Source organism: Haliotis cracherodii, unplaced genomic scaffold (genome assembly GCF_022045235.1).
Source record: "Haliotis cracherodii isolate W230 unplaced genomic scaffold, xgHalCrac1.p SCAF_15, whole genome shotgun sequence".
In the NCBI taxonomy this organism is placed as follows: domain Eukaryota; kingdom Metazoa; phylum Mollusca; class Gastropoda; order Lepetellida; family Haliotidae; genus Haliotis; species Haliotis cracherodii.
In genome coordinates this window covers 21191690-21214791 of record NW_027266270.1, presented here as the reverse complement: position 1 = coordinate 21214791, position 23102 = coordinate 21191690, and the positions used below count along the sequence as shown (strand labels likewise).

The 23102-nt window shown below is 39.2% G+C and overlaps 1 pseudogene; it reads left to right on the top strand.

Annotated features, from left to right (window-relative positions):
* The first annotated feature begins 268 nt into the window (after positions 1-268).
* On the top strand, positions 269-21141 carry LOC139461583 (G surface protein, allelic form 168-like; annotated as a pseudogene).
* The last annotated feature ends 1961 nt before the right edge of the window (positions 21142-23102 follow it).

Below are 23102 nucleotides of genomic sequence, written 5' to 3'. Positions count from 1 at the left end.
TAATTCAAACTGTCGTTGCAAAACAACTCCGTCACTCCCTCAAAAGGAACTATTGGTTTTAAGATTAAAGGAGTGTCAAGCCCCGCCTTCACAATCAAACCTTAACATTGGGAATTAACTTGATCACGTTACTGTTGTCTCAAGACCATGTGACACAACATCACGGTGCTATGGAGACACGCGTTACATATAGAGGGACGCACTAATAACCGTCGCAGTGTCTCTCCGTCCAGACGCAGAAACGGTGCTAACGCAAACATCTCCAATTATGTTGAAATTTGGCGTGACCATGCTTCTTCTTGGTAGGTTGTTCATTCGCTCTGATTTCTTACATTTACGGAAGTTACTTAAAATGTATCTTGAATCTTGAATTATGAATAATGTATGAGATGTTGTTCTAACCGTCTCTGTATATTGGCCGTTCAATTCTAAACAACGATGTCTCTCAGTTTTCTTTTAAATGTACTTGAATTAGAAGAAGTTTTAAATGTGATGTTATTATCAGCATGAACTCCAGTATGATTCATGAATAATTGGAGGCGTTATATATTTCACATAAAAGTAAATTATGAACTTATATATATATATATATATATATATATATATATATACTGAACCACAAAAGAAACGTCACACTATGTAACATTGCATGAAAAGTTGTCATTTAAATATCTGGATAATATCAAAGTTTCTAAAATTTAACATTATCTTGTCCGGAAATTTGATGATAAAAAACAAAGCAGATGACAATAAAACCGATCGCCAAAACGCATCACGGCAACGGCCATGGTAAGCCAATGCACCTGAATTCCGTGCAAATTGAAATGCAACAAACAAACAAACAATTTATAACAATGGTACTCAAGACATATGCCTTTGGCATATTGGTTGGTTGGTTTGTTGTTTAACGCCGCACTCATCAATATTCCAATTATATTTGACGGCGGTCTGTAAATAATCGAGTCTGGACCAGACAATCCAGTGATTGACATCATGAGCATCGATCTGCGTAATTGGGATCGATGACATGCATCAACCAAGTCAGAGTATACCTTGATGTGTTAGAATGTTTGGTTATTGAATAAGAAAGAAGAGAAATGCAATGAGTGATATCAGGTACTAAGGTTGTACCACAATGGCTACAAGCGTGATCGGTTCAGTGATCATGTTCATTTTAATGTGCGTTTAATGATGCTGCACATGAGCATGTTAGTTCTGAATACAGTGAGACTCGGTTATAAACAGCTCAATCTACCTACTTATAACATTGTTCAATGGGTATTTCAAAGAAGTTGATTGCGACAATGTAGACACAATCAAGCAACGGTATAAAGATCTGTACCGAAACGGAGCTATTACATGAAGTCGTTATCCATAAATTGTGTCCACATTATTCATAACATTTTGACAAAATCATGATCTGAGCATTTCGTGATTTGATACACTTTTTATCAGCCTAAAACTCATGTAACATTCTATTCCAGTTTACTGTCCGCCAACGTCGGCAGCCACGTGTGACTCTTGTAAATCTACATATGGCACACCCGCGGACGGTGCGAAATGCGCGTAAGTCCTTTTACAAGACATATTAATTGCACATCATACTTTACTTATCATTTGTAAAATGAGTGAAAAGCTAATATGATGTACAGGTACATGCTTAGTTCATATGTCTACAACCATATTTATAACAGATACAGCAACAGACTAACTGAATTTAATAACGTTTCCGTGATAATACAAGCCATAAGTACAAACTAAAAGATGAAGTGAACTTAAGAAATATCTATATTGTCGTAATTGAAAAAGAAACAATAAGTTTGTGAGTCTGTAAAAGTATGTTGCATACTCAACCACAGACTTCACGCAGTGTATTACCATTACGGTGATGACGATTCACTGTACACATTAATTGTATCAATGACAAAATAGCTCTACTTTAAGGTTGGTATTGGTGTCGGCATAGGATGTCAGGCGTAACGTTAAGGAAACTTTCGTAAAAGTAACACCAGTCATGATCATGCAGAACCCACTGCTTTGTATAAAAATGAAGCTTTGATTTCAATTTCGTAACATGATGTATTTCATTTTCCAAAAGCGTGAGATTAATTCTAGTACCGTGAAGATCCGGGGTAGAATAGGTCTTCAGCAACCCATGCCTGCCGCAAAAGGCGACTATGTTTGTCGGGAGAGCGACTAACCGGATCGGGTGTTCAGGCTATCTGACTTTCCAGTCATTTCTTCAAGTTCGGGAAAATGTTTTCAACTCTCACTGGGAGATGCTTATTGTATAGGCGATGTGACGTGCGGTGATCATATCATGTATTTTTTCACAATTTTCCTTTGTGGTGACTATTGAAGGTCTCCCTGATCTTGGATAATCTTCGAAATACGAAACTTTGCTGAACACCGGAAAGCTTATCAAAGTAGTAAACCAGATCTCAATAGATGTATAAAATTTACCTTCAGTTTGTGATATGAGGTCGTGAAAGGGTTGTATGCACACTGCTTTCTACCACAGACAACTGGAACTTGCATTTGCGAAACATGTGAGTTAGTCAACATTTTGTTTATTTCACATTCAGTATTTCATCCATATAGCGAGAAGAATAACCATACGTATATGCATCTACGGGTTGCTCAAGTATAATGTTCAGGCGAATCAATTGTTTCTTTTTCGCAGTGCACTGAAGACGTACCTGACCTGTTTGGAGACCTCTGCAAAGGGAGACGACGGTTGTCCTCTACCTGCTGCTGACGCCGGGACAATAGAGACGGATTATACCGGAGATACTTGTAGTTCATGTATGTTGATATGTGTATGTGTCGACACTTCAATAGAATATAAACTGCATAGATATAATAAGTCTATGACAGATTGGTCAGAGGAAGAGGGGGAATCCCCGACGAGACCACAGATAAAAATGGATCATATAGATAGCAAAGATGTGTATTTGAGGTTTTGGGCAAAGGAACAGGCAGAGTATAACTGGAAGGAGTTATAGTTTGATGAGTTTCATTGCTTACCATGAAGTGATCATTGCAGTTTATAAGTTATACATATTTGGTTGAATGAGCAATGACGATGTGTTGATGGACGTGTATGCACACAAATCATTGGGCGGTTTTGGAATTAAAAGATGATATGGTTAAAGTGGCAACGTGGATAAAGTGTTGAGCGGTCAGCGTAACATAGAAGGAATGTTAGGATGCTAAAGGGCCTGACCACAGGCTTAAATGAGAACGTCTTCCGTGAGATGAATAAAGATCTAGATACGTGCAAGCTAGTGTGAAGTATGAGAGGTATTATGATTAGACAGAAGATTAATGCTGAAATGAATAGTTACATGATGAACGACGAGATGTAAATGTGAGTGGAGTTTGCGCTGTGAGAATGATGATAAACGGAATATTTTATGTTGCATAGGGTGATAGGAAAAGGTATATGCGGAAAGATAATTTGACAATAAATCGTGTGGTAGGTTATAACCTATACAATTTGTGGGTGTTATCTAACGTGTTCTACAAAATGCATGTAACATATATATTCTTTACGGTGTTGTCAATAATATAATCTACATATAATAGATATCTAAGAAAAAGATTATACAAGAGATGCATGGAAGAGTACAATATACATTTTGCATTTTTTAATGTTCATGTCTATCTGCAATTTCTTTGTATGTGTACTTCCAGCATTTACGGACACCTGTGTTTGTCAGAAAGAATTCTGGAAGACTGACCAGATCGCAGGTGATGCAGCTGTTTGCAGGTAATATATCATAATGCCATTTGATAAGGGTAAAACAAAGTATACTATATAGCTAGTCAATCGATCATTTGAAATATGAATGTTTTTAGGGGACCTGTAATATCTTTGAATATATGAAAGCGTTTACTGCTTGATGGCATGACAACAGATATTTTGTAAAAGAAAGTTAACTGTAAGAAATTGCTTGTTTTGAAGCAGTGTCTGAAAACATATATTATCTTTAAGACACAAAATCAGCCACATCCCTTTTATCAGAGCACCAGATGGTGGGTCCCTTTCGAGTAGGATTATGTTGTATTATGTACGGTTTGTATCTGTGTGAAAGGAAAAGACACGTTAGAGTGAGTGAGTGAGTGAGTGAGTGAGTGAGTGAGTGAGTGAGTATGGTTTATTGCCGCTTTTAGCAATAATCCTGCTGTGTCACGACGGGAAGCACCAGAAATGAGCTTCACACATTGTACCCGTGTGGGGAATCGGACTGGGTCTTCGGCGTGACGAACTTGGCTAACCACTTGGCTACGGCACCGCCCCCGATAAGTTTTTTTGAATATTTTCTTTGATGTTATTATCGATTAAGTACTATCGTGAACCAAATAAGTCCAAATAATCTCAAATTGTGCAGCCATTAAGTACACGAAGAAATATGCATGATGTACATATAAAAGTTGTTAGTCCAAAAATACTATCATGTATTTACATTCTTTCGATTATGAAACGTATTTGCGTCCACCAATGTGTGAAGCCCATTTCTGGTGTCCCCCGGCGTCATATTGCTGGAATATTGCTAAAAGCCGCGTAAAGCCATACTCACTCACTCACTCAATCACTATTTGCGTCCACACACATCATGTCTCATGAATGAAAACACATGGAGTGCTAAATACAAAAAAACTCCATGTAATGCCGTACTAGTAACATTGTAGTATATATTTTTCCAGCGTCATTCCTGATATCATCGTTTTATGTTGTCCATAGTGCCGCCCAGACCTACATCGCGTGCTTAAAGGGGAAGACAGCCCTGGCCTGTGATGACAGCTCCAGTGTAATAACCCTAGCTACCGGTGTAGAGAACAGGATGAAAGCACTAACTACTCCAGCTTGTGGTAAACTGTCGTTCATAAACTGTATATTATAGTACTGTTAACTGCATACTTTGTATTGCCTCATCGCGTCTCTTGCATTGTTGAGGCAAACCTTAGTTACGGGCAAAAGCACACAATACATAGGGAATATTCTACTGCAATATTAATAACCACGAAATTTGGTTTCATTGCAATCACACAAAAACATATTGTTTATAACGTTCTGACATTACATTATCATTACTTATGAACACTTTTTTTCAATACCATCTTGTTATCTATTGTTAGCCATCACCACCGCCTGCCAATGTGAGATTGACGCAGCTAAAGCAGACATCTCTGATAATGCCAAGAAGTGCACGTGAGTTAAACTAAAGTTTTCATTGTTAAGACACGGCGTTTAAGTACAACACCATTTTGTCTTGTCCACATCTCTGTAACAGGCGAGTGCAATACTATCAGACTAAATATAAAGCATTCGCTTCATAATGGTCTCACTTTATTCTGTATGTTCAAGATCAGTTTCCTTCTTTGTCCTAGTGCCTACAAGGCCCAGTATGCATGCCTCTATCCACTGGCTACGGCTCCCTGTGCTGGCGGTACCACTATAGCTGCCCTGAAGACGGCTGTCGCTACGTCTGTAACAACTACAACATCTTGCAGTAAGTAAACTGCAAATATTGACATTACTAATAATTAATTCTAAATAAGTTTTAGAAATATGCATCTGTTTATGATCAATGATTCATGTAAAAATAACACAACTCTCGAATCCCTTTTCCCAGATTTTGACGACACATGTGTCTGCCAGAGAACTTTCGATGATGCAACAACAGACACTGATGCAGAAAAATGCACGTACGTTGAAAGTAGTTGAACTATATGTATATTAAGAGAATTAAATCGAAACTAAATGAATCGTGTGGTCAGATCCGTTGACTTGGTTGTTTGAGTGTCATCGCCCCAGACGCCATGGAACATGTCTAATAGTGTCAACTAATGGTTTTATGTTGGCCCCAGTAATGGCCGCTGACTGTGGAGTTAAACAACCAAATAAAAAATCTAAATCATTAAAATAACTCTCCCCGGATATTTGTCCCTGTATGATACTTATACCTTTTAAGCAAATACATAAAACAACTCACTTATTGTTCGAGAAATCGACTGGAGACAGTTTTAGTAATACACGCATCAAATACATCCTTGGTGTGGAAACACATCGTTTATTTGTCTGAAAATCCTAGAACTAAATGCATGTATGTGTACTGGCCTGGGATGATATTCATCTGATCTTTTCTACGTACTTATTATAGCGCTTATAAAGCTGAATTGAGCTGCCTGAGAGCTGCCCAATCACCAGGCTGTGACGGCACTACGACCAAGAGCGCCATTGCAACGGCTTCTGAAACAGCAAGAGCAGCACTACAAATCGGCGATTGTCCAGGTAGTCTCTTTTTATTGAGGAATAAAGTCTCTTGCAGTTCGTTCTAAAACCGATGTGCAAACTGTGTGAATACCTCCAGGAACCGAAAGAAGTACACAGTCGATCCTAATAAACTAAATTCGACAACGCAAACTTCTGTTATCTACAATAGTTTAATGAAATACAATTATATAAATCAAGGTAGAAAGAAATGACTGAGAGTGATAAACATTCTAACCGCAGCAATACATGTGACATGTGTCAGGTGATTGTTTCATTTATGCACACAACCCGACACGCCCACAAAGTCAGTGCCAATCAACGGAGTGTAACATGAAACCACGTTCACTGGACCTGTCATTCAAGGAAAGAGGCGAGAAGAACTGCAACAGTCATACTGTAACGAACCAGAACAAATTTGATGGTTAGACACTACTGTTAGAGAGCTAGAGGTACCGATGGTCAGGTGTTATCAATATAGCTCTGTTGTAATTGCAGGATTATTACGGTGCGCTTGATTCTGTTATGTCAGTTAGTTCATGCGGTGTAAGTTTAAAGTGGACGGGAAACAGACCAAAGGCCACTTCGGTTAAAACCCCAGAGTTTTATTCTGAACAAAACTAATCAACACGAACTGTTCCGACAGTCACAATCACAATATATATAGCTCGTTTCCCTGTTTATATCCACCAAGGTAACTGTTCCGTCCAAATCATATTATATATAGCTCGTTTCCCTGTTAATATGCACCAAGGTATCTGTTCCGTCTAAATCATATTATATATAACTCGGTTCCCTGTTTATATGCACCAAGGTAACTGTTCCGTCTAAATCATATTATATATAGCTCGTTTCCCTGTTTATATGCACCAAGGTATCTGTTCCGTCTAAATCTTGATGCTGTAAACAGGAAATTAATGCGACATGAAAATAATGCGAGCTCTTGATTTTAGACATCAATGCGCATTTTATGAAATGCGAGTGCCCATACCCTTTCCTTAAAATTAGTATATATATAGCTCGTTTCCCTGTTTATATGCACAGAGGTATCTGTTTCATCTAAATCATAACCCAATATATAACTCGTTTCCCTGTTAATTATGCAAAAAGGTATCTGTTCCGTCTAAATCATAATATATATGGCTCGTTTCCCTGTTTATATACAAAAAGGTATCTGTTCCGTCTAAATCATAATATGTATAACTCGTTTCCCTGTTTATGTTGACCAAGGTATCTGTTCCGTCTAAATCATAATATTCACAGCTCGTTTCCCTGTTTATATACACCAAAGTAACAACCTGGGACAGTAAGTAAACAATTTACTTACATATACTCTTGATATATTTTCAGCCCTAACTTCCACGTGCCAGTGTGAGGTCAACGCTGCAAAGGGAGACGCTTCCACAAGCGCCACATATTGCACGTGAGTGAATCATCAACGAATACGTAACATTATCTCATAGCATATCAATGAACCAGTTAAACTGCATTAATTTTGGAATTCATCCCTTATCGCTGTCAAGGAGTAACCATGCGACATTACAAAAAGATCTCTTAAGTAAATAGTAAATATGGAAAAGATATACCTATTCCTGTCAAACTGCACGTGATTGTCATCTTACTGCTTTGCTGAACGTGCTGTCCGCCGTCATGCAACACTGTCGACTTTCAGTTTTCCTCGTTTACTCTGACATTTCCATATCTGAAAGATTGAAGAGGTCATTACCTTAATTGAGGGAAATAATATAGTTTCCAACACTTATGTCTTAAAGTGTCCTGACTACACTGAAAACCTGCCTCTCTGCTATCACCACCACTACCGAGGCAGGGTGTACTGCCACAACCCAGGCAGATCTTCTGACTGACACCAACACCAAGATAACCGAAGCCACGTGTAAGTGTCGTTCCTAAAACCATGCATTTCTAGGAGTGTGTACATCACTTATGTAATCCTACACTAGACCCGAATTATGTCCGGTTTCAGCCATCTTGCTCGTGGGATATTTCGTTTGATACATACCACAATCACAAGTATCACTTTTGTATTATTATGAAACTAATTAAGATTATGTCCTTGGAGTTAGTTTATGAGCACATAACGTACACAGTACTGGTTACATACTTCATTAATGACACTCAGCATCGGTTGTTATATGTTTTTTTTCAAGAAATGACGTTTTGGTATTTTTCGTTGCAGGTGGGGCGGATCACGCGACCTTTGCGACGATGTCACTGATCGTTTCAGTTCTTGTAAACATGTTCCTGTAACCGCCCGCAATGCTGGCACTTTGAAACTCCTGTTTGTTCTGAACTCTTCTACATGTAGATGTGACATATTATGGAAAGACGGCAATGTGTGTCTTATTTGAATTTTCTATTTGTCGTCACCAACTTTTGATTTTTATTACCATCATTAGTTTTCCTATCTTCGGGTTAAATTGTCAATGAAAACGGGTTGACCTATTTGATTATCGACTTGAAGCTATTTTCAATTAGGTTTTCCGAAAAAGAATATGCTTGTATGACCGCAATGTATGACGTGGGCCATACATAATTCATGTAACCACTGACGAACAATATGTGGTCATACTAATCCTCTGATATGTCTGAAAGGGCATCTTTGGTTCCGGTTTTGATAACTCTACGGCTTATAGGCTGTTGTTCCGATCGTAAAAATATGTACGATACTCACATGACTCAACCCACGTGTTCCGCACCCATATGACGTGTTGAGTTAATCCTAGTTGATTTTTCCGCTGAAATAAATGGTACTGTTCACGAAATCTACTTGTATGTTTGTTTTTTAAGAACTACAGTTGTTATCACAATGCCATACTCTCCTTTAAGACATACTTATTTCGTAATCTTCATCGCTTTTTCTTTAAGTAATTGTGAGGATTCTTCGAATGACAAAACTTCATATCGATCATGACGGTATGATGAGTTATGATCATGTGATCAGCCAGTGTTAGGTTTAAAAGGTTAAATATATCATCTTGTGAGATCAACACGTTATCAGAAATAGCATCGGGACGGTACTGTAGGTATATGAGAACATGCTCATTTCCTCTTCGGACAATTCTTCAAAGATTGTTCATATTAGGTTTAGAAAATCATATACTAATGAAGTGAACCTATTCAGAGGGGTAATACTGTTGTTTTGTGTCCTTAGTCCTGACTGATCTTGCAGTATAAACATCCTTAGAAATAATGTCTACTTACGATGTTCACGTTTCTTGTGATTGAAGTAACATTTGTTTATTAAAGAATTCAAAGTTATACGATTTGATATGGTTTTGGTTGGCTGGTTGGTAGTTTTACGCCACACTCAGCCATATTCCACCTATATGATCAAGTGATTGATATCATGAGCATCGATCCATGCAGTTGAGATCATGAGAACAAAGTCAGCGAGCCTGACCACCCGATCCCTGTAGTCGCCTCTTACGACAAGCATAGTCGCATCCTACGGCAAGCCTGGGTTGCTGAAGACCTATTCTACCTCGGTCTTATGTGGTTCTGAATGAATAGATAGTTGTAATCAGCATTCCGGTAGAAGTACAAAGTATACACGTTTTGCTAAGCTGAATATTGCCTTAATGGGACTCCGAGACGCTAACATTCGACGTGTAGGCTCGCGTAAACTCTTGGGTTTCACTCAGTTTTTCAGATTCTAGATGCTGTGTCAGTTTGACATGAGCGGAAACCCAAATGCAGGACCCAGACGTTTACCATTTTTATTAGTGAGTGAGTTGGGTATAACGCTGCTTTTAACACTATTCCAGTTATGTCACGTCGTGGCAGCTTAATGTGGGAGGAAAGCCCGAAGTGATGCAGGTCTTAGACTTTTACCACTTCAGTGAAACCCAGGAGCACGGATTAGTGCTTGCAAACCTAGACACATAATCGGGGCGAACCAGGATTCGAACCCACAATCATAGGTTTCTGGCGTGTCCAAGGGACGCAACTCTGCAGAGCGTCGACTTAGACGGCTGGGCCACCGAGGCGAATTCGAGATTCGAACCCATGCGCCAAGCTCCATGTCAAGAGGGATGATTTCGATTTTACAATCGTGAAGTTCCCACTTCGAGCATGCAACTTGCATTCAAATTTCATGGGAAGATATTTTGCGCACCACCAAGCTTTTCAAGATTTTAAGATGTCACCATCCAATGATTGGTTGATTCTTTCCAGATATTTAAGAGCAGACATTCAGAGGCAATAATTTACAAAATAAAGCATGTTGCTTGTCACGCGAAGTTATTCTGTACTATGAGCTTACATGGCGTTTTCACACCTTACACACTGGCAGTTACTTTAAAGAACCACGTGGTCAATCTCGGTGACTTTGGTTGATCAAGTGGCGTCATATCCCCACAACTTGGATGATTGTGTATAGTATCAATCACTGGTTTGTTTGGTCCAGACTTGATTGTTTGTAAGTGCAGCGTAAGGCACGTTTATTAAAATATTGTTGCATGGTCGGTGCAACTCCTGTGTGTGTCCCACTTCCGTATCGCGTTGTCAAGGATGTCCAAGTCGTGATCCAGCGGGTTGAGATCTGTGATCACAATTGTCAGTGGGCCATCCAGTTCTCCTTCCGAAAGGTGCTGGTGTCACAGGGTTGTCGCCTGACAAAGCAGAGTAGATCACGATTTTTCGCAGCTTATATCTGAATTTCGGTAACCTAACAACCAACAACTTTGTAGGGCAGTCTTGTCTATTATTGTGACACCTTTCGCCCAGAGCCATGTTGGACAAGAATTAAATCAAAACTTTTCAGTTAAAGATTATTTCAAATGGAGCTTGAATTTAGCCTTAACCGAGTTCTAGCAAGTCGTAAGTGGTTTGTGGCAGGTGCTTTGAGCAAGCAAACATGCACTTGTATTGAAAACTGACCTGACCAAAATGTATTTTTCACTAATTACATTCGCGGTCGTGTGTCATTTATAGTTTTTAGAAGGTATATATGGTGACTGCTTCCTTTTTCGCAGTTCAATGCAATCAATATAAACCACACTAATTTGGCACGTAAAATAAGGTATATTTGGTATAATGAGTATAATTAGCGTTTCAATGAGTGAAAATTGCAACAAAATATTATTTGTACATCATCGTGGCATTAAAGAGCAGTCAGACCTGAAAACCATTTCTTAACACTAACATATAGATATTCCATGATTTCAGTACATGACAGACCAGTTCCATACATTGCTAAAGGTGTTTCTATGAACACAGACACTATGAACAAGATCTATACAATTCATCACAATAATTGACAGTGTAGATATATATAAATATTCCACATATCACTCAATAATAGACAAAAATGTCTTTATATACCATGCTAAATAATCAAATACACGTACGAACAGAAAAAAACATCAATCGAGTCATTAGGGACGGTTTGCAAAGTCGTAAAAATGATGAATATCTGATCACAGGGATTGGAAAACAAAGAAACAACTGTGAAAGCACATCTAGTTTCTCAGCTGGATCTGTGCATGGCATCTCTGCTGCATGCTGTATGATAAGAGGGGTGATTTCGGTTTTCCACTCGTCGCTTTTCGCTTAGTGTCTCACAATATGCCATCAATTGCAGCTTACGGAGTACCATTTTCACTAATCGGAAAGACACACATCTGTACATGTACTAAGCTTTACAATCAAGGTTTCACCACCAAGCTTCCAACATGCTTATGGCAGACATTCCAAGGACTTTACTAAATGTGGCACTTGCTTGTCAACATGATGTGCAATGCTGTGACATATTATGACCTCTTCAGGCAGTTATTACATCTCCTCATTCACGGGCATTCAAATGGATTGGGTGGTCATGTTTGATGGTTTAGTTGACAGCATGGCTTCGTACAACGTTGATGTGCATCATTGCCTCTTATCCTAATCACCAAGTTGTCTGATCCTGATTCGATTGTTTACAGGTCGCCGCCGTATGGCAGGAGTATAGGCAACAAATGAACACTTACGTTTTTGATAAAAGAGAGTGGCGGGCGCCACACCTAATGCACTTCTTTCTTAAGCGGTTCGCGATCACCTGGTGAAATCACTCATTTTCAGTGATTCATTCATATAATTTTCATCACTATTTTGGCATTTACGCCAAATGGAATCTGAAACGGTAGATAATCGAGACTGATTTTTCGCTGGCGTTGACATTTTGAATTTACATATAGATGGGCTCACTGATCTTCGCCGACGGTCAGACAAACACTCGATCTTGTTAAACTTCGGTGATAACTCTCATTCTCGGTAGACTGCAACTCGAGGCCCTTAACTAAAAGCGACAAAACCCCTAAATTCAACGAATGACAACACATGTATAAGAATCTTAATTATTTAAATTCTATGACGTTATTTACAAGATCCCTCAATATTTTTTCAAAGAGAATAGCAGTTGACTTGCGCAAACAGTTCGTTTTTGAAACACTCGGTGTTGTCATGTTATCCGTTATATGAAAGTGGATTTTAGAATTCTCACGCTTGGTTTTAAGTATAAAGGAGGGTCAAGCCCCGCCCACACATTTAACCATTCATATTGGGGAGTATCTCGAGCATCATATTGTTATGTTTAGGCCATGTGACACAACACTTCGGTGCTATGGAGACGGGTGTTACATTTGAGGGACGCACTGATCTTCGCCACAGCGTCTGTGTACAGACAAATCAGCCAGCCTGACCACCCGATTCCGTAATAATAATTAGTCGCCTCTTACGACAAGGATGCGTTGTTGAAGACCCATTCTAACCCGGATCTTCAAGGGTGTTACAAGCAATGACAGATAGATTATATATTAATTGTATTTACAGAACAGATATCTTCACTACTATCAGTCAAACATCTCTTGAAGCATATGTTGAAGTGAATGTATTCTCCTAAGATGTACATGCGACATGTGTATGTAGTATAAGCAGAAATTATAGCGAAAGTTATTAACTACAGATATGCATTTAAGTGGAAATGTTTGTTTATCAGATATGTTGACACGGATGCATGTTCATTAGATCCTTGCTACACATAGATGTAAAGTCATTGTAGCTGGTCATCAACTTATCTCTATGGAAATGAGAATATTATAAATCTCTGATTTATGTTTGGTTGTTTGATAAGGGACATATTGCGATTTTACCTTTCTACAAGACTCTAGCTGTATTGAAACTACTGCTATGTTTTAAGAGACGTAAAGATAATAATACATTAGTTTCAACAACAGTTTACAAATTTTGTTCTACGTTGGCTTCTTTCAAACACTAAGCTATTACAGTGACTAATTAAATTTATCATCAGTTAGAACTGACAATATTACACGCATATATGTACATACATGTTTTACATGCATTTCGACTTGAACAGATTTCATAATGCCATTGGAAGTGAGATGGTCAAGAATATCAAGAATACTCCTCACACTAAGTGTTCAGACTGTAACGCGTTCACGTCTAAACCATTCATAAATGAAATGGGAGATAGTCTTAAATGTATCAAACCATAGAGCCAAAGGTTCGCACAATCCGTATTGTATTCCAAATATTTACTCTCTTTCGAAAAGAAGTAATTGTACTGTTGTCGTTGACCTGGGACGCACTGAATGGTGACGATCGTCAACGCCTCAGGTTTGTTTGTACTTGTTCCGTTATCTGCTATTCAGGAATGGTGCACACGGACGTTACCAGACATTTTAATGTTCATCGAAAAGCGATATCATCTTTTAATGTTATCAACACAGGGCAACACTTTTATGACTTGCCACGAGACGGTTGTCCGCGCGTGACGTCACGTCAACAAGACGATCATATTCGGCTGGTGGCTCAACGGAATCTCTACTGAACTGCCAAATTTTCAGCTAGGAAAATTCCTTTGCTGAGACCAATTGGTGGCAGAGCCGTGTACAACCGGTTGAAGAGGCAGAACATCCGGACCCAACGTTGAGCGATACGCCAAATTCGGCTTCCATGCATCATCAGGCACGTCTAGCCTGGTATAGACAGCATCAGTGGTTCAGAAGACAATACGAAGATCGTGTACTGTTCATGATCAAAGAATGGTCCAGGTTTTATTTTGACAGAGCTCATTATATTAAATTTGAATGGCACACGGAACCAGAATCGTTTGAGATCATGGGAGACCCTTTTGCTAATGCAGGAACATACAGTTGTGTCACTGCAGCATACCCCCCAACCCTATCGACAGAAAGACAATATATGAGAACTGATGGAAAATTAAACCATGTTTTTTTCTGGTGAACATTTGACTTGACTTTGCATGTGTTTGTGACTGGTGAACTCGGTGGGGAAGGATGCGCTCACCTTTTCGAAATTAGTAACAATTGATTCACTTAGTAATCGTCTACGAATATTACGTCTGGGAATATACGAGGTACCTTGTATGCACAAGTACAGTGTATTATGAGATCTAATTGGTTAACGTGATTTTGACAACATATCAATGTATCCCGCCTTCGAGGCAAATGGGTTACTCAGCGGATGAATCAATATCTTATACCCCGCCACGAGCAAATCAGGCTGCATTTGGATTTCAGAGAGGCAGAATAAATCCCTTATAACCAACCCACTGCAATGCAAAAGGCCGCATGCTTTTTCCGAGTCAATGAAAGTCATTTGACACAGCACAATTTAGCCTCAGCTAAATCGAACAGCTGTTTTACATCAATTTTTATTTTGTTTTTAATTCTTTAACAATGTCGTGTTAAAACATGTCGATAAAATAAGTTTGTGGCAGCAGGATCCTGATGGGTACATGGGGTTTTATGCGTCCCTTGTTTTATAAATTCCGGCTCGTGGTATAAAACCTAATTCGGAACGCATAAAACCACATGTACTTCTCGTGATCATGCTACAACGAATATAACACAATGGTTAGCATACGTTTGCGAACGCAGTGAACCTTCTGGAATATGTTTTAATGTCAGTTTGCGTGTTAGAGGCGACTGAATGAATTCGGTGATCAGGGTCTGTGACCTGGATGCTTGTGAGACATTGTTCCCTGACAGTGGTCAATATCATATCATATGGGACTAATATCTAGGCCACAAAAATTATTTACTTTTGATAATCTCCTGTTTTTGTCAAACCGAAATTGACGGGATCGGGTGACCAGGCTGTCATATATATATTTATGTGTTTCAGATATTGTGAGGCAGTATTCTGGTCGCTTACATGGCCATTAAAGCTGTTATTCAGAAAAATAATTGCCGCGCAGTAACTGTATCGGTCTACAAGAAAGTGGCAAAAAAATGTTTTTGACGCATAACAATATCTCGGACAACAATTAGAAGTATCTGCTTTTCAAACCAGGTGAATATCCCTGGACCAGATGGAGTCATGATATGATAACCTGAACAAATTCTCATCACCTGCCCCAGTAGCTCAGTGGGAAAACAGTGGGTTACAAAAGTTGACGCGGTATGTGACGTTGCATGGCCGATTCACGTCATTGAATTTTCATGTTTAAAACAAATTTCTGACTTTCAACCAATCATCAAACACAATTGTGTTCACATCAAAAGGCAAGTTTATAAAACGTTAAATTTCACGGAATGCCCGCTTATCCGGGCACACTTAAGCTGGAATGCCCGCTTACTCGGGCATTCTGAGGAAATAACTCCTTTACGAACCTATATTTATAACAGAGTGACATCGTTAGAGCTTTATCATCACAGTGCACTTGCGGATTATCTGACCTGCCTGGAGACGTGTGGGAAAGATGACCCCGGGTGTCCGCTAGCAGCTGACGACGCCCAAGCCATTGAGACTGTTTTTAGCGACTATACTTGTAGTGGAGGTATGTTGAATTACATGTTAAAATACACCAAAATAAGAAATCCAAATAATTGCACATATTAGGTGTAGACAATTTTGTGTAAAAAAAGTCATCCTATGTGTAGATATTTAATACAATCATGAAAGGTGAACGAAGAAGGGAGGAGATGGGTAAGGATTGAGAGCTCGATGGTGAGTGAGTGATTCAGAATGGTTTTACGCCGCTTGTAGCAATATTGCAGCAATATCACGGCGGGGGACACCAGAAATGGGTTTCACACATTGTACTTATGTCGGGAATCGAACCCGGGTCTTCAGCGTGATGATCGCACACTTTAACCACAAGGCTACCCGACCGCCCTGGAGCTTGATGGTGACCATGACACGATACGATACGATACGATACGATACGATACGATACGATACGATACGATACGATACGATACGATATGATATGATATGTAGAGAGTTGTTTCTGTGGCAGCATAGCGGCAGCATTTATTGACCTGCAGATATGGAGAATGTGTTAACACTAAAGGAGGAAGTGGCTGGGGTTTGATGGCTTGATGGTGTCAGATGTGATTTGAAAATCATGTGTGTTATGTTGTGGTATATAGAGACAGGATTTGCGGACACCTGCATATGTCAGAAAGACTTCTGGAAGACCCACCAAATTGCTGGTGCCGCTGCCATTTGTACGTAATCTCTACCTATTTTCGAAATCTCAAACAAAGGGACAATTCTGCTCAATGACATGGGTGAGAGTGTTGAAGAGCACATCTCGCAAATTAGATATATCCCTTGAAAGACATTCATTGTTCCACCAAATACAGTGGTTTTCAAGTTGACATTGTTATATCCACGGCGGCGCCACGGCTAACATTGCGGGCTTGAAGGGGAAGACAGCTGTGGCCTGTGATGGTTCCACCACTGTATTAGCTCTGGCTTCTGGCGTAGAGACTAGGATAACAAATCTAGGAGACTGTGGTATGTTACAAACATCATCCAGCTTAACTCTTTCACTTAAACAAATAAACAAAATAAATACGAATGCCCACCACAGTAATAGCCACGAAAGGTAACGTCATTGCAATCACACAACAATGTTTTAAACGTACTGTGCTTTTATCATCATTACTCATTTATAACATTTTCAATACTACTTTATGTGTTAATGTTAGCTGTGAGCACCGCCTGCCAGTGTGAGATTGATTTCGCTAAAGCAGACATATCTACTGATGCACGTGAGTTAGCTAGATTTAATATATTGTCAAAAAAATATCTAATGCGGCAGTGTTTACTTCCAGGAACATGAATGTTATTTCAGACACAGTACATGCATGTGTCAACCTACCTACCTGTATTGTTTCTTTGGAGTTACTTTATGACTTTTGAAGTAAGAGCGAAGTGTAGAGATATTTGCTTCATGGTTCTTGTTTTACCTGGTTCTGCAGAATAAAAAGGCTTGTGTTTTGTCTGGAGAGTATCTGATAGCATTTTGAAATGGTAACGTTGAATTCACTGACATAACATGGCATCAATCAATATTATATTGTCAGGATCATTGCGACGATGTGTTAGTTTGTCATGCTAACTTCGGGTACTACTTCACGAATACACACGACATAAGAAAAAGACCCGGGCATATTTGTAAAAACAAGAAAAAGGCTTACATCGCAAAGACTATTTTCAGAGTTGCACTTACATGTATCAAATAGATGAATCATCGATGTGGCGTAGCTATCTCGGAAATTCAATGATAGCCTAAGGTTCCATGTTTTCACATCAAGATGGAGTCAGACCCTCCTCCCCTGTCTGTCCAAATGCCCGTCTGAGGAGAGGGTAACGATACCAGACTTAGTCTTATGTTTTAATCTCTAACAATAATAGTATTCATCCTTCTTTGTCCTAGTGCTTACAAGGCCCAGTACGCATGCCTCTATCCACTGACTACTGCTCCCTGAGTCAGCACTACCGACATAGCTGATCTGAAGAAAGCTGCCACTACGTCGGTAACATCTACAACATCTTGCAAACAAATGCAAATGCAAATACTAAATTATAATATTTCCTTCGAGAGCAATTTTAGAAATACACCTGTATATAGCTATTCATGTTAAATGATGCATGTTGATATAATTCCCGATTCCATTTTTTACAACGTTTGATGACACATATATCTGCCAGAGAACTTTCGATGATGCTCCAAATGCAACTGATGCACAAATATCCACGTACGTTTTATATTATGGAAATATATGTATACTGTTCGTTATATAATGCGTTATTCATAAGCTCTTTGGCCACATGCCTATAGACATACAGAGACAGGATGTTTGGCGTATCAATGAAAATGTATATTTTTAAACATTACAGGTGGAGCGACATTTTAACTTTCATAGTGATATATATATATATTCGATGATTAATCGTACGTTAACACGTTGAAGACATAAGACTTGCAAAGGTAAAGATGGGTTAGTGAAATCATGCGCATCAGATAGCGAGTTTCTAATTTTGGATACTTGGGGCACACGAACAAGAAATGTCGACATAATCCAATCCAAAATAAAAACACATTATATACATATTCGTTCTCCTGGGTCTTCACCGTTATGTCTTCCTGTCTCAAATCTGATTTTATGACAACCATATCGGATCGAGTTAGAGATATCCTTTAAGGTTTACAGCCAATGCACTTTGAGTGGAGTCCTGGTTCAAGAGTTGAATAGGCTTGGGAGTTTAGATTTTTAAAATATATTGCTGTGTCATTCTTGAAAGTCACAGTCCAAAACCCGTTGGTTAAGTTAAGACAGAAACATGGTTGATTTTCCAACATCGGATATAATACATATCCAAATCCGTATTTGAATGTAGTGCTCGTGATTTTAGTAAGCCAAAATATGCGACCAACTGCATCCAGTCCATATATCGTTAGATACGTTTGTTCATGTAGGTAATCTTTTGGTGTTGATAGTGAGTAGTTTAATACAGTATTTTATGCACTTGATGACATAATGTACATACAGTTTATGTCTTCCAAATTCACCGGCGTCGTTACTTGCGTTGTTTGTCAGCTGGAGTATATATTTGAAGTATTTAGTCTGTATTGTTCGTCAACATAAGGAAATTATGTGTTACATGTGTCCCCAGTAACCTGGAGTTGTGGTAAAACGCAACCAAATAGATTGTGTGGTCCGAGCAGTTGAGTTGGTTCAATGTACGTCATCTACCCAGACGCCATTGTTCATTACCCATAGTATCAACCACTGGTATGTATTTTAGCCCAGACTCGATTGTTTACAGGCCCTAAATGCGGCATTAAACAAAAACAAAAACAAAACAATTCAAAACATTTAAATGATTCTCCCAGCATATATTTCCATGTATAATTAAAACACGGATCATTCTCACAACTACTGACTTTGAAGTTCTCGGAAGTGGGTTGAACCTACTGATCGACAGTTTTAGTAAAGACGTTTCCAGTACGTTTGATATATGTAGGAACGCATTATTTATTTATCTGAAACTCCTAACATTAAACGAATATCTGTTAACGTACATTTGATTACATGAATCTGAAAGTTTCTGTGCAATTATTATACTGCTCAGAAAACTGAGCTGAGTTGCCTGAGAACAGCCTAATGACCAGGCTGTGACGGCACTAAGACCAAGAGCGCCATTGCAACGAATTCTGAAGCTGTAAGAGCAGCACTGCCAGAGAGCGATTTTGTTGTACTGTAAATGAATTGATCATGTTAAAAACTGTCATTTTAGAAGACATAAGTTCTCGGAGGCCATTCAGATAAGAAAAAAACTTTTAAGGTTGACATATATTACCACTGCAATGACCGGAATACAGAAAATGCTCTTGGAGATTAGTATATAAGCTGAAAAATACATTTCAGTTTGCTATAAAATGGCGATTTTATAGTTCGACCAATGTAAGACAATCCATACTATATCTGAACACGCTTAAAGTATATAGTGTACACGTGGGTTCAGGCCTACACATCGTGGCAGTTTAATGCAGAAGGAAATCCAAAAGCGACCTGTGTTTCTGATGAAATCGTCCAATCAGTTATCAGCGGATCCTGGCACGGCTAAGGGAAGCAACTTATACACCCAAACACATTCAGTGAATATTTGTGCTTTTCAGTAATGGTTAAACTCTTCTTTTGGGGGGCCGACAGTACCTGTGATCGAATGTTATCAATGTATCTGCTATAATTTCAGTACGATAACGGTTCTTTGTTATCCTATTATGTCAGTTGGCTCATGGCGTGTCAGCTTGTAATGCCACAACGCATCAATGAAATCAATCATTGACACTTTTGATGAAACCCTTAGGTTTTATTCTTATTCCAAAAGCTTTAAGAAGCAACCTGAGCCAACGGCGAGCTGATTATAGTAAGTCAGGGTAATATGTTCACTGTTTATGCGCATTAACATGATGGTTACAACCTGAAATAGTAACTAATTTCATATCGTTTATATATCTCCAACCCTAACTGCAACGTGTCCATGCGAGGTCGACGCTGCCAAGGGAGACGCTTCCACTAGCGCCAAATTTTGCAAGTGAGTGAATGTTCATCAAACACATAACCGATCTCATTATACGCATTGATATCAATGGTCAAATGTGATGAAAAAGAGGTAGAACTGCTGTAATATTGGTAACTTGATTGCGCCTTGTTTTTAGTGAAGACGTTCCACTGTGATTTTACAAATAGGCCATTTCAGTAAACGTACACTAGATGTTCCCATTCCTGTTTACCTGGTCATGATTGTCATCCTACTGCTTTGCTGAACACACTGTTCAGTGCCATATGGCTGGGTCGATGTCTCGGTTAGGTTTTCCTCATTTCCATACTTAAACGTTTGAAGTGGTTTGATGAGTAAATACTGACAGTTTCCAACATATCTTTCGTTTCTGACAGTGTACTGACTACCCTGGAGACGTGTCTCTCTGCCATCTCCACCCTACCGAGTACGGGTGTGCCGGTACCACTCAGGCAGACCTTGTGGCTGACACCGACACCAAAATAACAGGAGCCACTTGTTAGTATGCCTGTTCTGCATGACAAGCATGGCCTGGAGTGTGACCCCTCAACAGAGCTGCATATTGTGAAACTATGGTTTCAATATTTATGTTACTTGAATTTAAATTTTTCCATCGCCTTTTTCTATGTTCTCGTTGAATTGTCAATCGGAATCGGGTTGACTGATTTGAGTATCAACAAGAATCTATTTACATTGAGGCTTTTCGATAAAAGTAAAAAAATGTTTGTATGACCGCTTTTGTATGACGTGGGTCATCCACTGACAATAACATGTGGTCATACAGATCCTGTGGTTTGTCAAAAAGTGGATCTTTCGATCTAGTTTTGATATATGTGCAGCTTGTATGCTGCTGTGCCGATCGTGATAATCTGTTGGATACTCACATGACTCAACCCACGTGTTCCGTACCCTAATGACGTGTTGAGTAAATGCTTGTTGATTGTTCCACTGAAATAAACGGTACTGTTCACAAAGTCTAACAGTATGTTGTTGTGCTATTTGTTATTTCTTGCTTATTATCACGTATTTGGGGAGTCCTTTAGATGTACCAGAATCATATTGTATAGGCTTCGAATATGATTCTCATATTCATTCTTGGTTTGTCACCACCACAGATGAGTTAATGGGTTTTGCTAAATAGTGTAACGTGTATTTTGTGACTACTTACTGTCGTCCTTGTTGAACACGCACAAATAGCCAGATTAATTTCAAGAAACATTCCATCCCTCACACTATCATAGCCGTGTGATAAGCCAATGCTTCTGGTGGTTTTCCATCCCACACACTATCTTATCCGTGTCATTACTCATACTTCTGGTTGTTTCATCACAATGGTTGTGGCTCTGTTCGTGGCAAGACTATGACGATTATCTCCTGTTCCAGTTAAAAGGCTCCGGATTAAAAGTGTCACTGACTAAATTATACCATAACAGTTAACCGGGTGACATTCCGTCTGTGAGAATGTGTCTTTTTCGGACATCACTGATATACAATAAAATATACGGAATCATTAGTTATAGTTATCCCACCTCCAAACGCCCATTCGTCTTGTTACAACAGGATCCAAGCAAACCGTGTTGTAACGAGGCGAATCTTCAGTTTGGGTGGCTATTGCTAACTTGAGCGAAATATAGAGGTCTCAACCTGGATGTGTAGTAACCAGCAGGCTACAGCACGACTAACAGGTACCGCGGCTGAACCAAAGGGTCACCCAAGTGAAGTGCCATATCGAATCAAATCGACAGAGATGAGACTTTCTTAACGACCGCTGCGTTGAGTATTCTGCATACAGTCAGTTAAGAAGAACAGAGTCCTTCACTTGGATGAGGTCGGTTGGAATGAAAAGTGAAACAGGAGGCTTTCTGTTTGCTATTCAAGACCAGTCACTTCCCACCCGAAATGAATTTAATGATACTGTCCAAAACATTGTCAGTGAATGCCCAACAATCACAGTATCTTAAGCGACATGATGGTGTGGCTCGATCATTTTATTGCCGTCTTCGCCATGCTTGTGGTTTTGACACAGAGGTCCATTCGTGGTATGACCCAGAATACATAGAGGGCGTCCTGGAAAATCATCAATACAAAATTCCCGGGTTTGCTTTCAATACAGCTCTTCTGACAAGATGAGTAATGCAGAAGGTTGCAGTGTTGGGGAGTCTTCACATTCTCCGAAAAGTTCTGGGTGAGTTCGCTGCCTGGGCTGCGTGTAGAGGGGGCAGAGGCCCTGGGCTGATGATCAGCCCAACCAGTGCCAGGTTCACCCAAACCCTCTTGCTGCATTTTGATCTGTAAATAATAATAGTAAAAATATTCTCTATAGTTATAAATATCTTTGACACAGAATGATGTCTTCCAAATGATACAAACAACACTTGCTTGTGAATCTTGCTGGAAATTTCTGCAAACACAGTCTTTTTCGATATGAGTGAGTAAGTGAGTATGGTTTTACACCGCTGTTAGC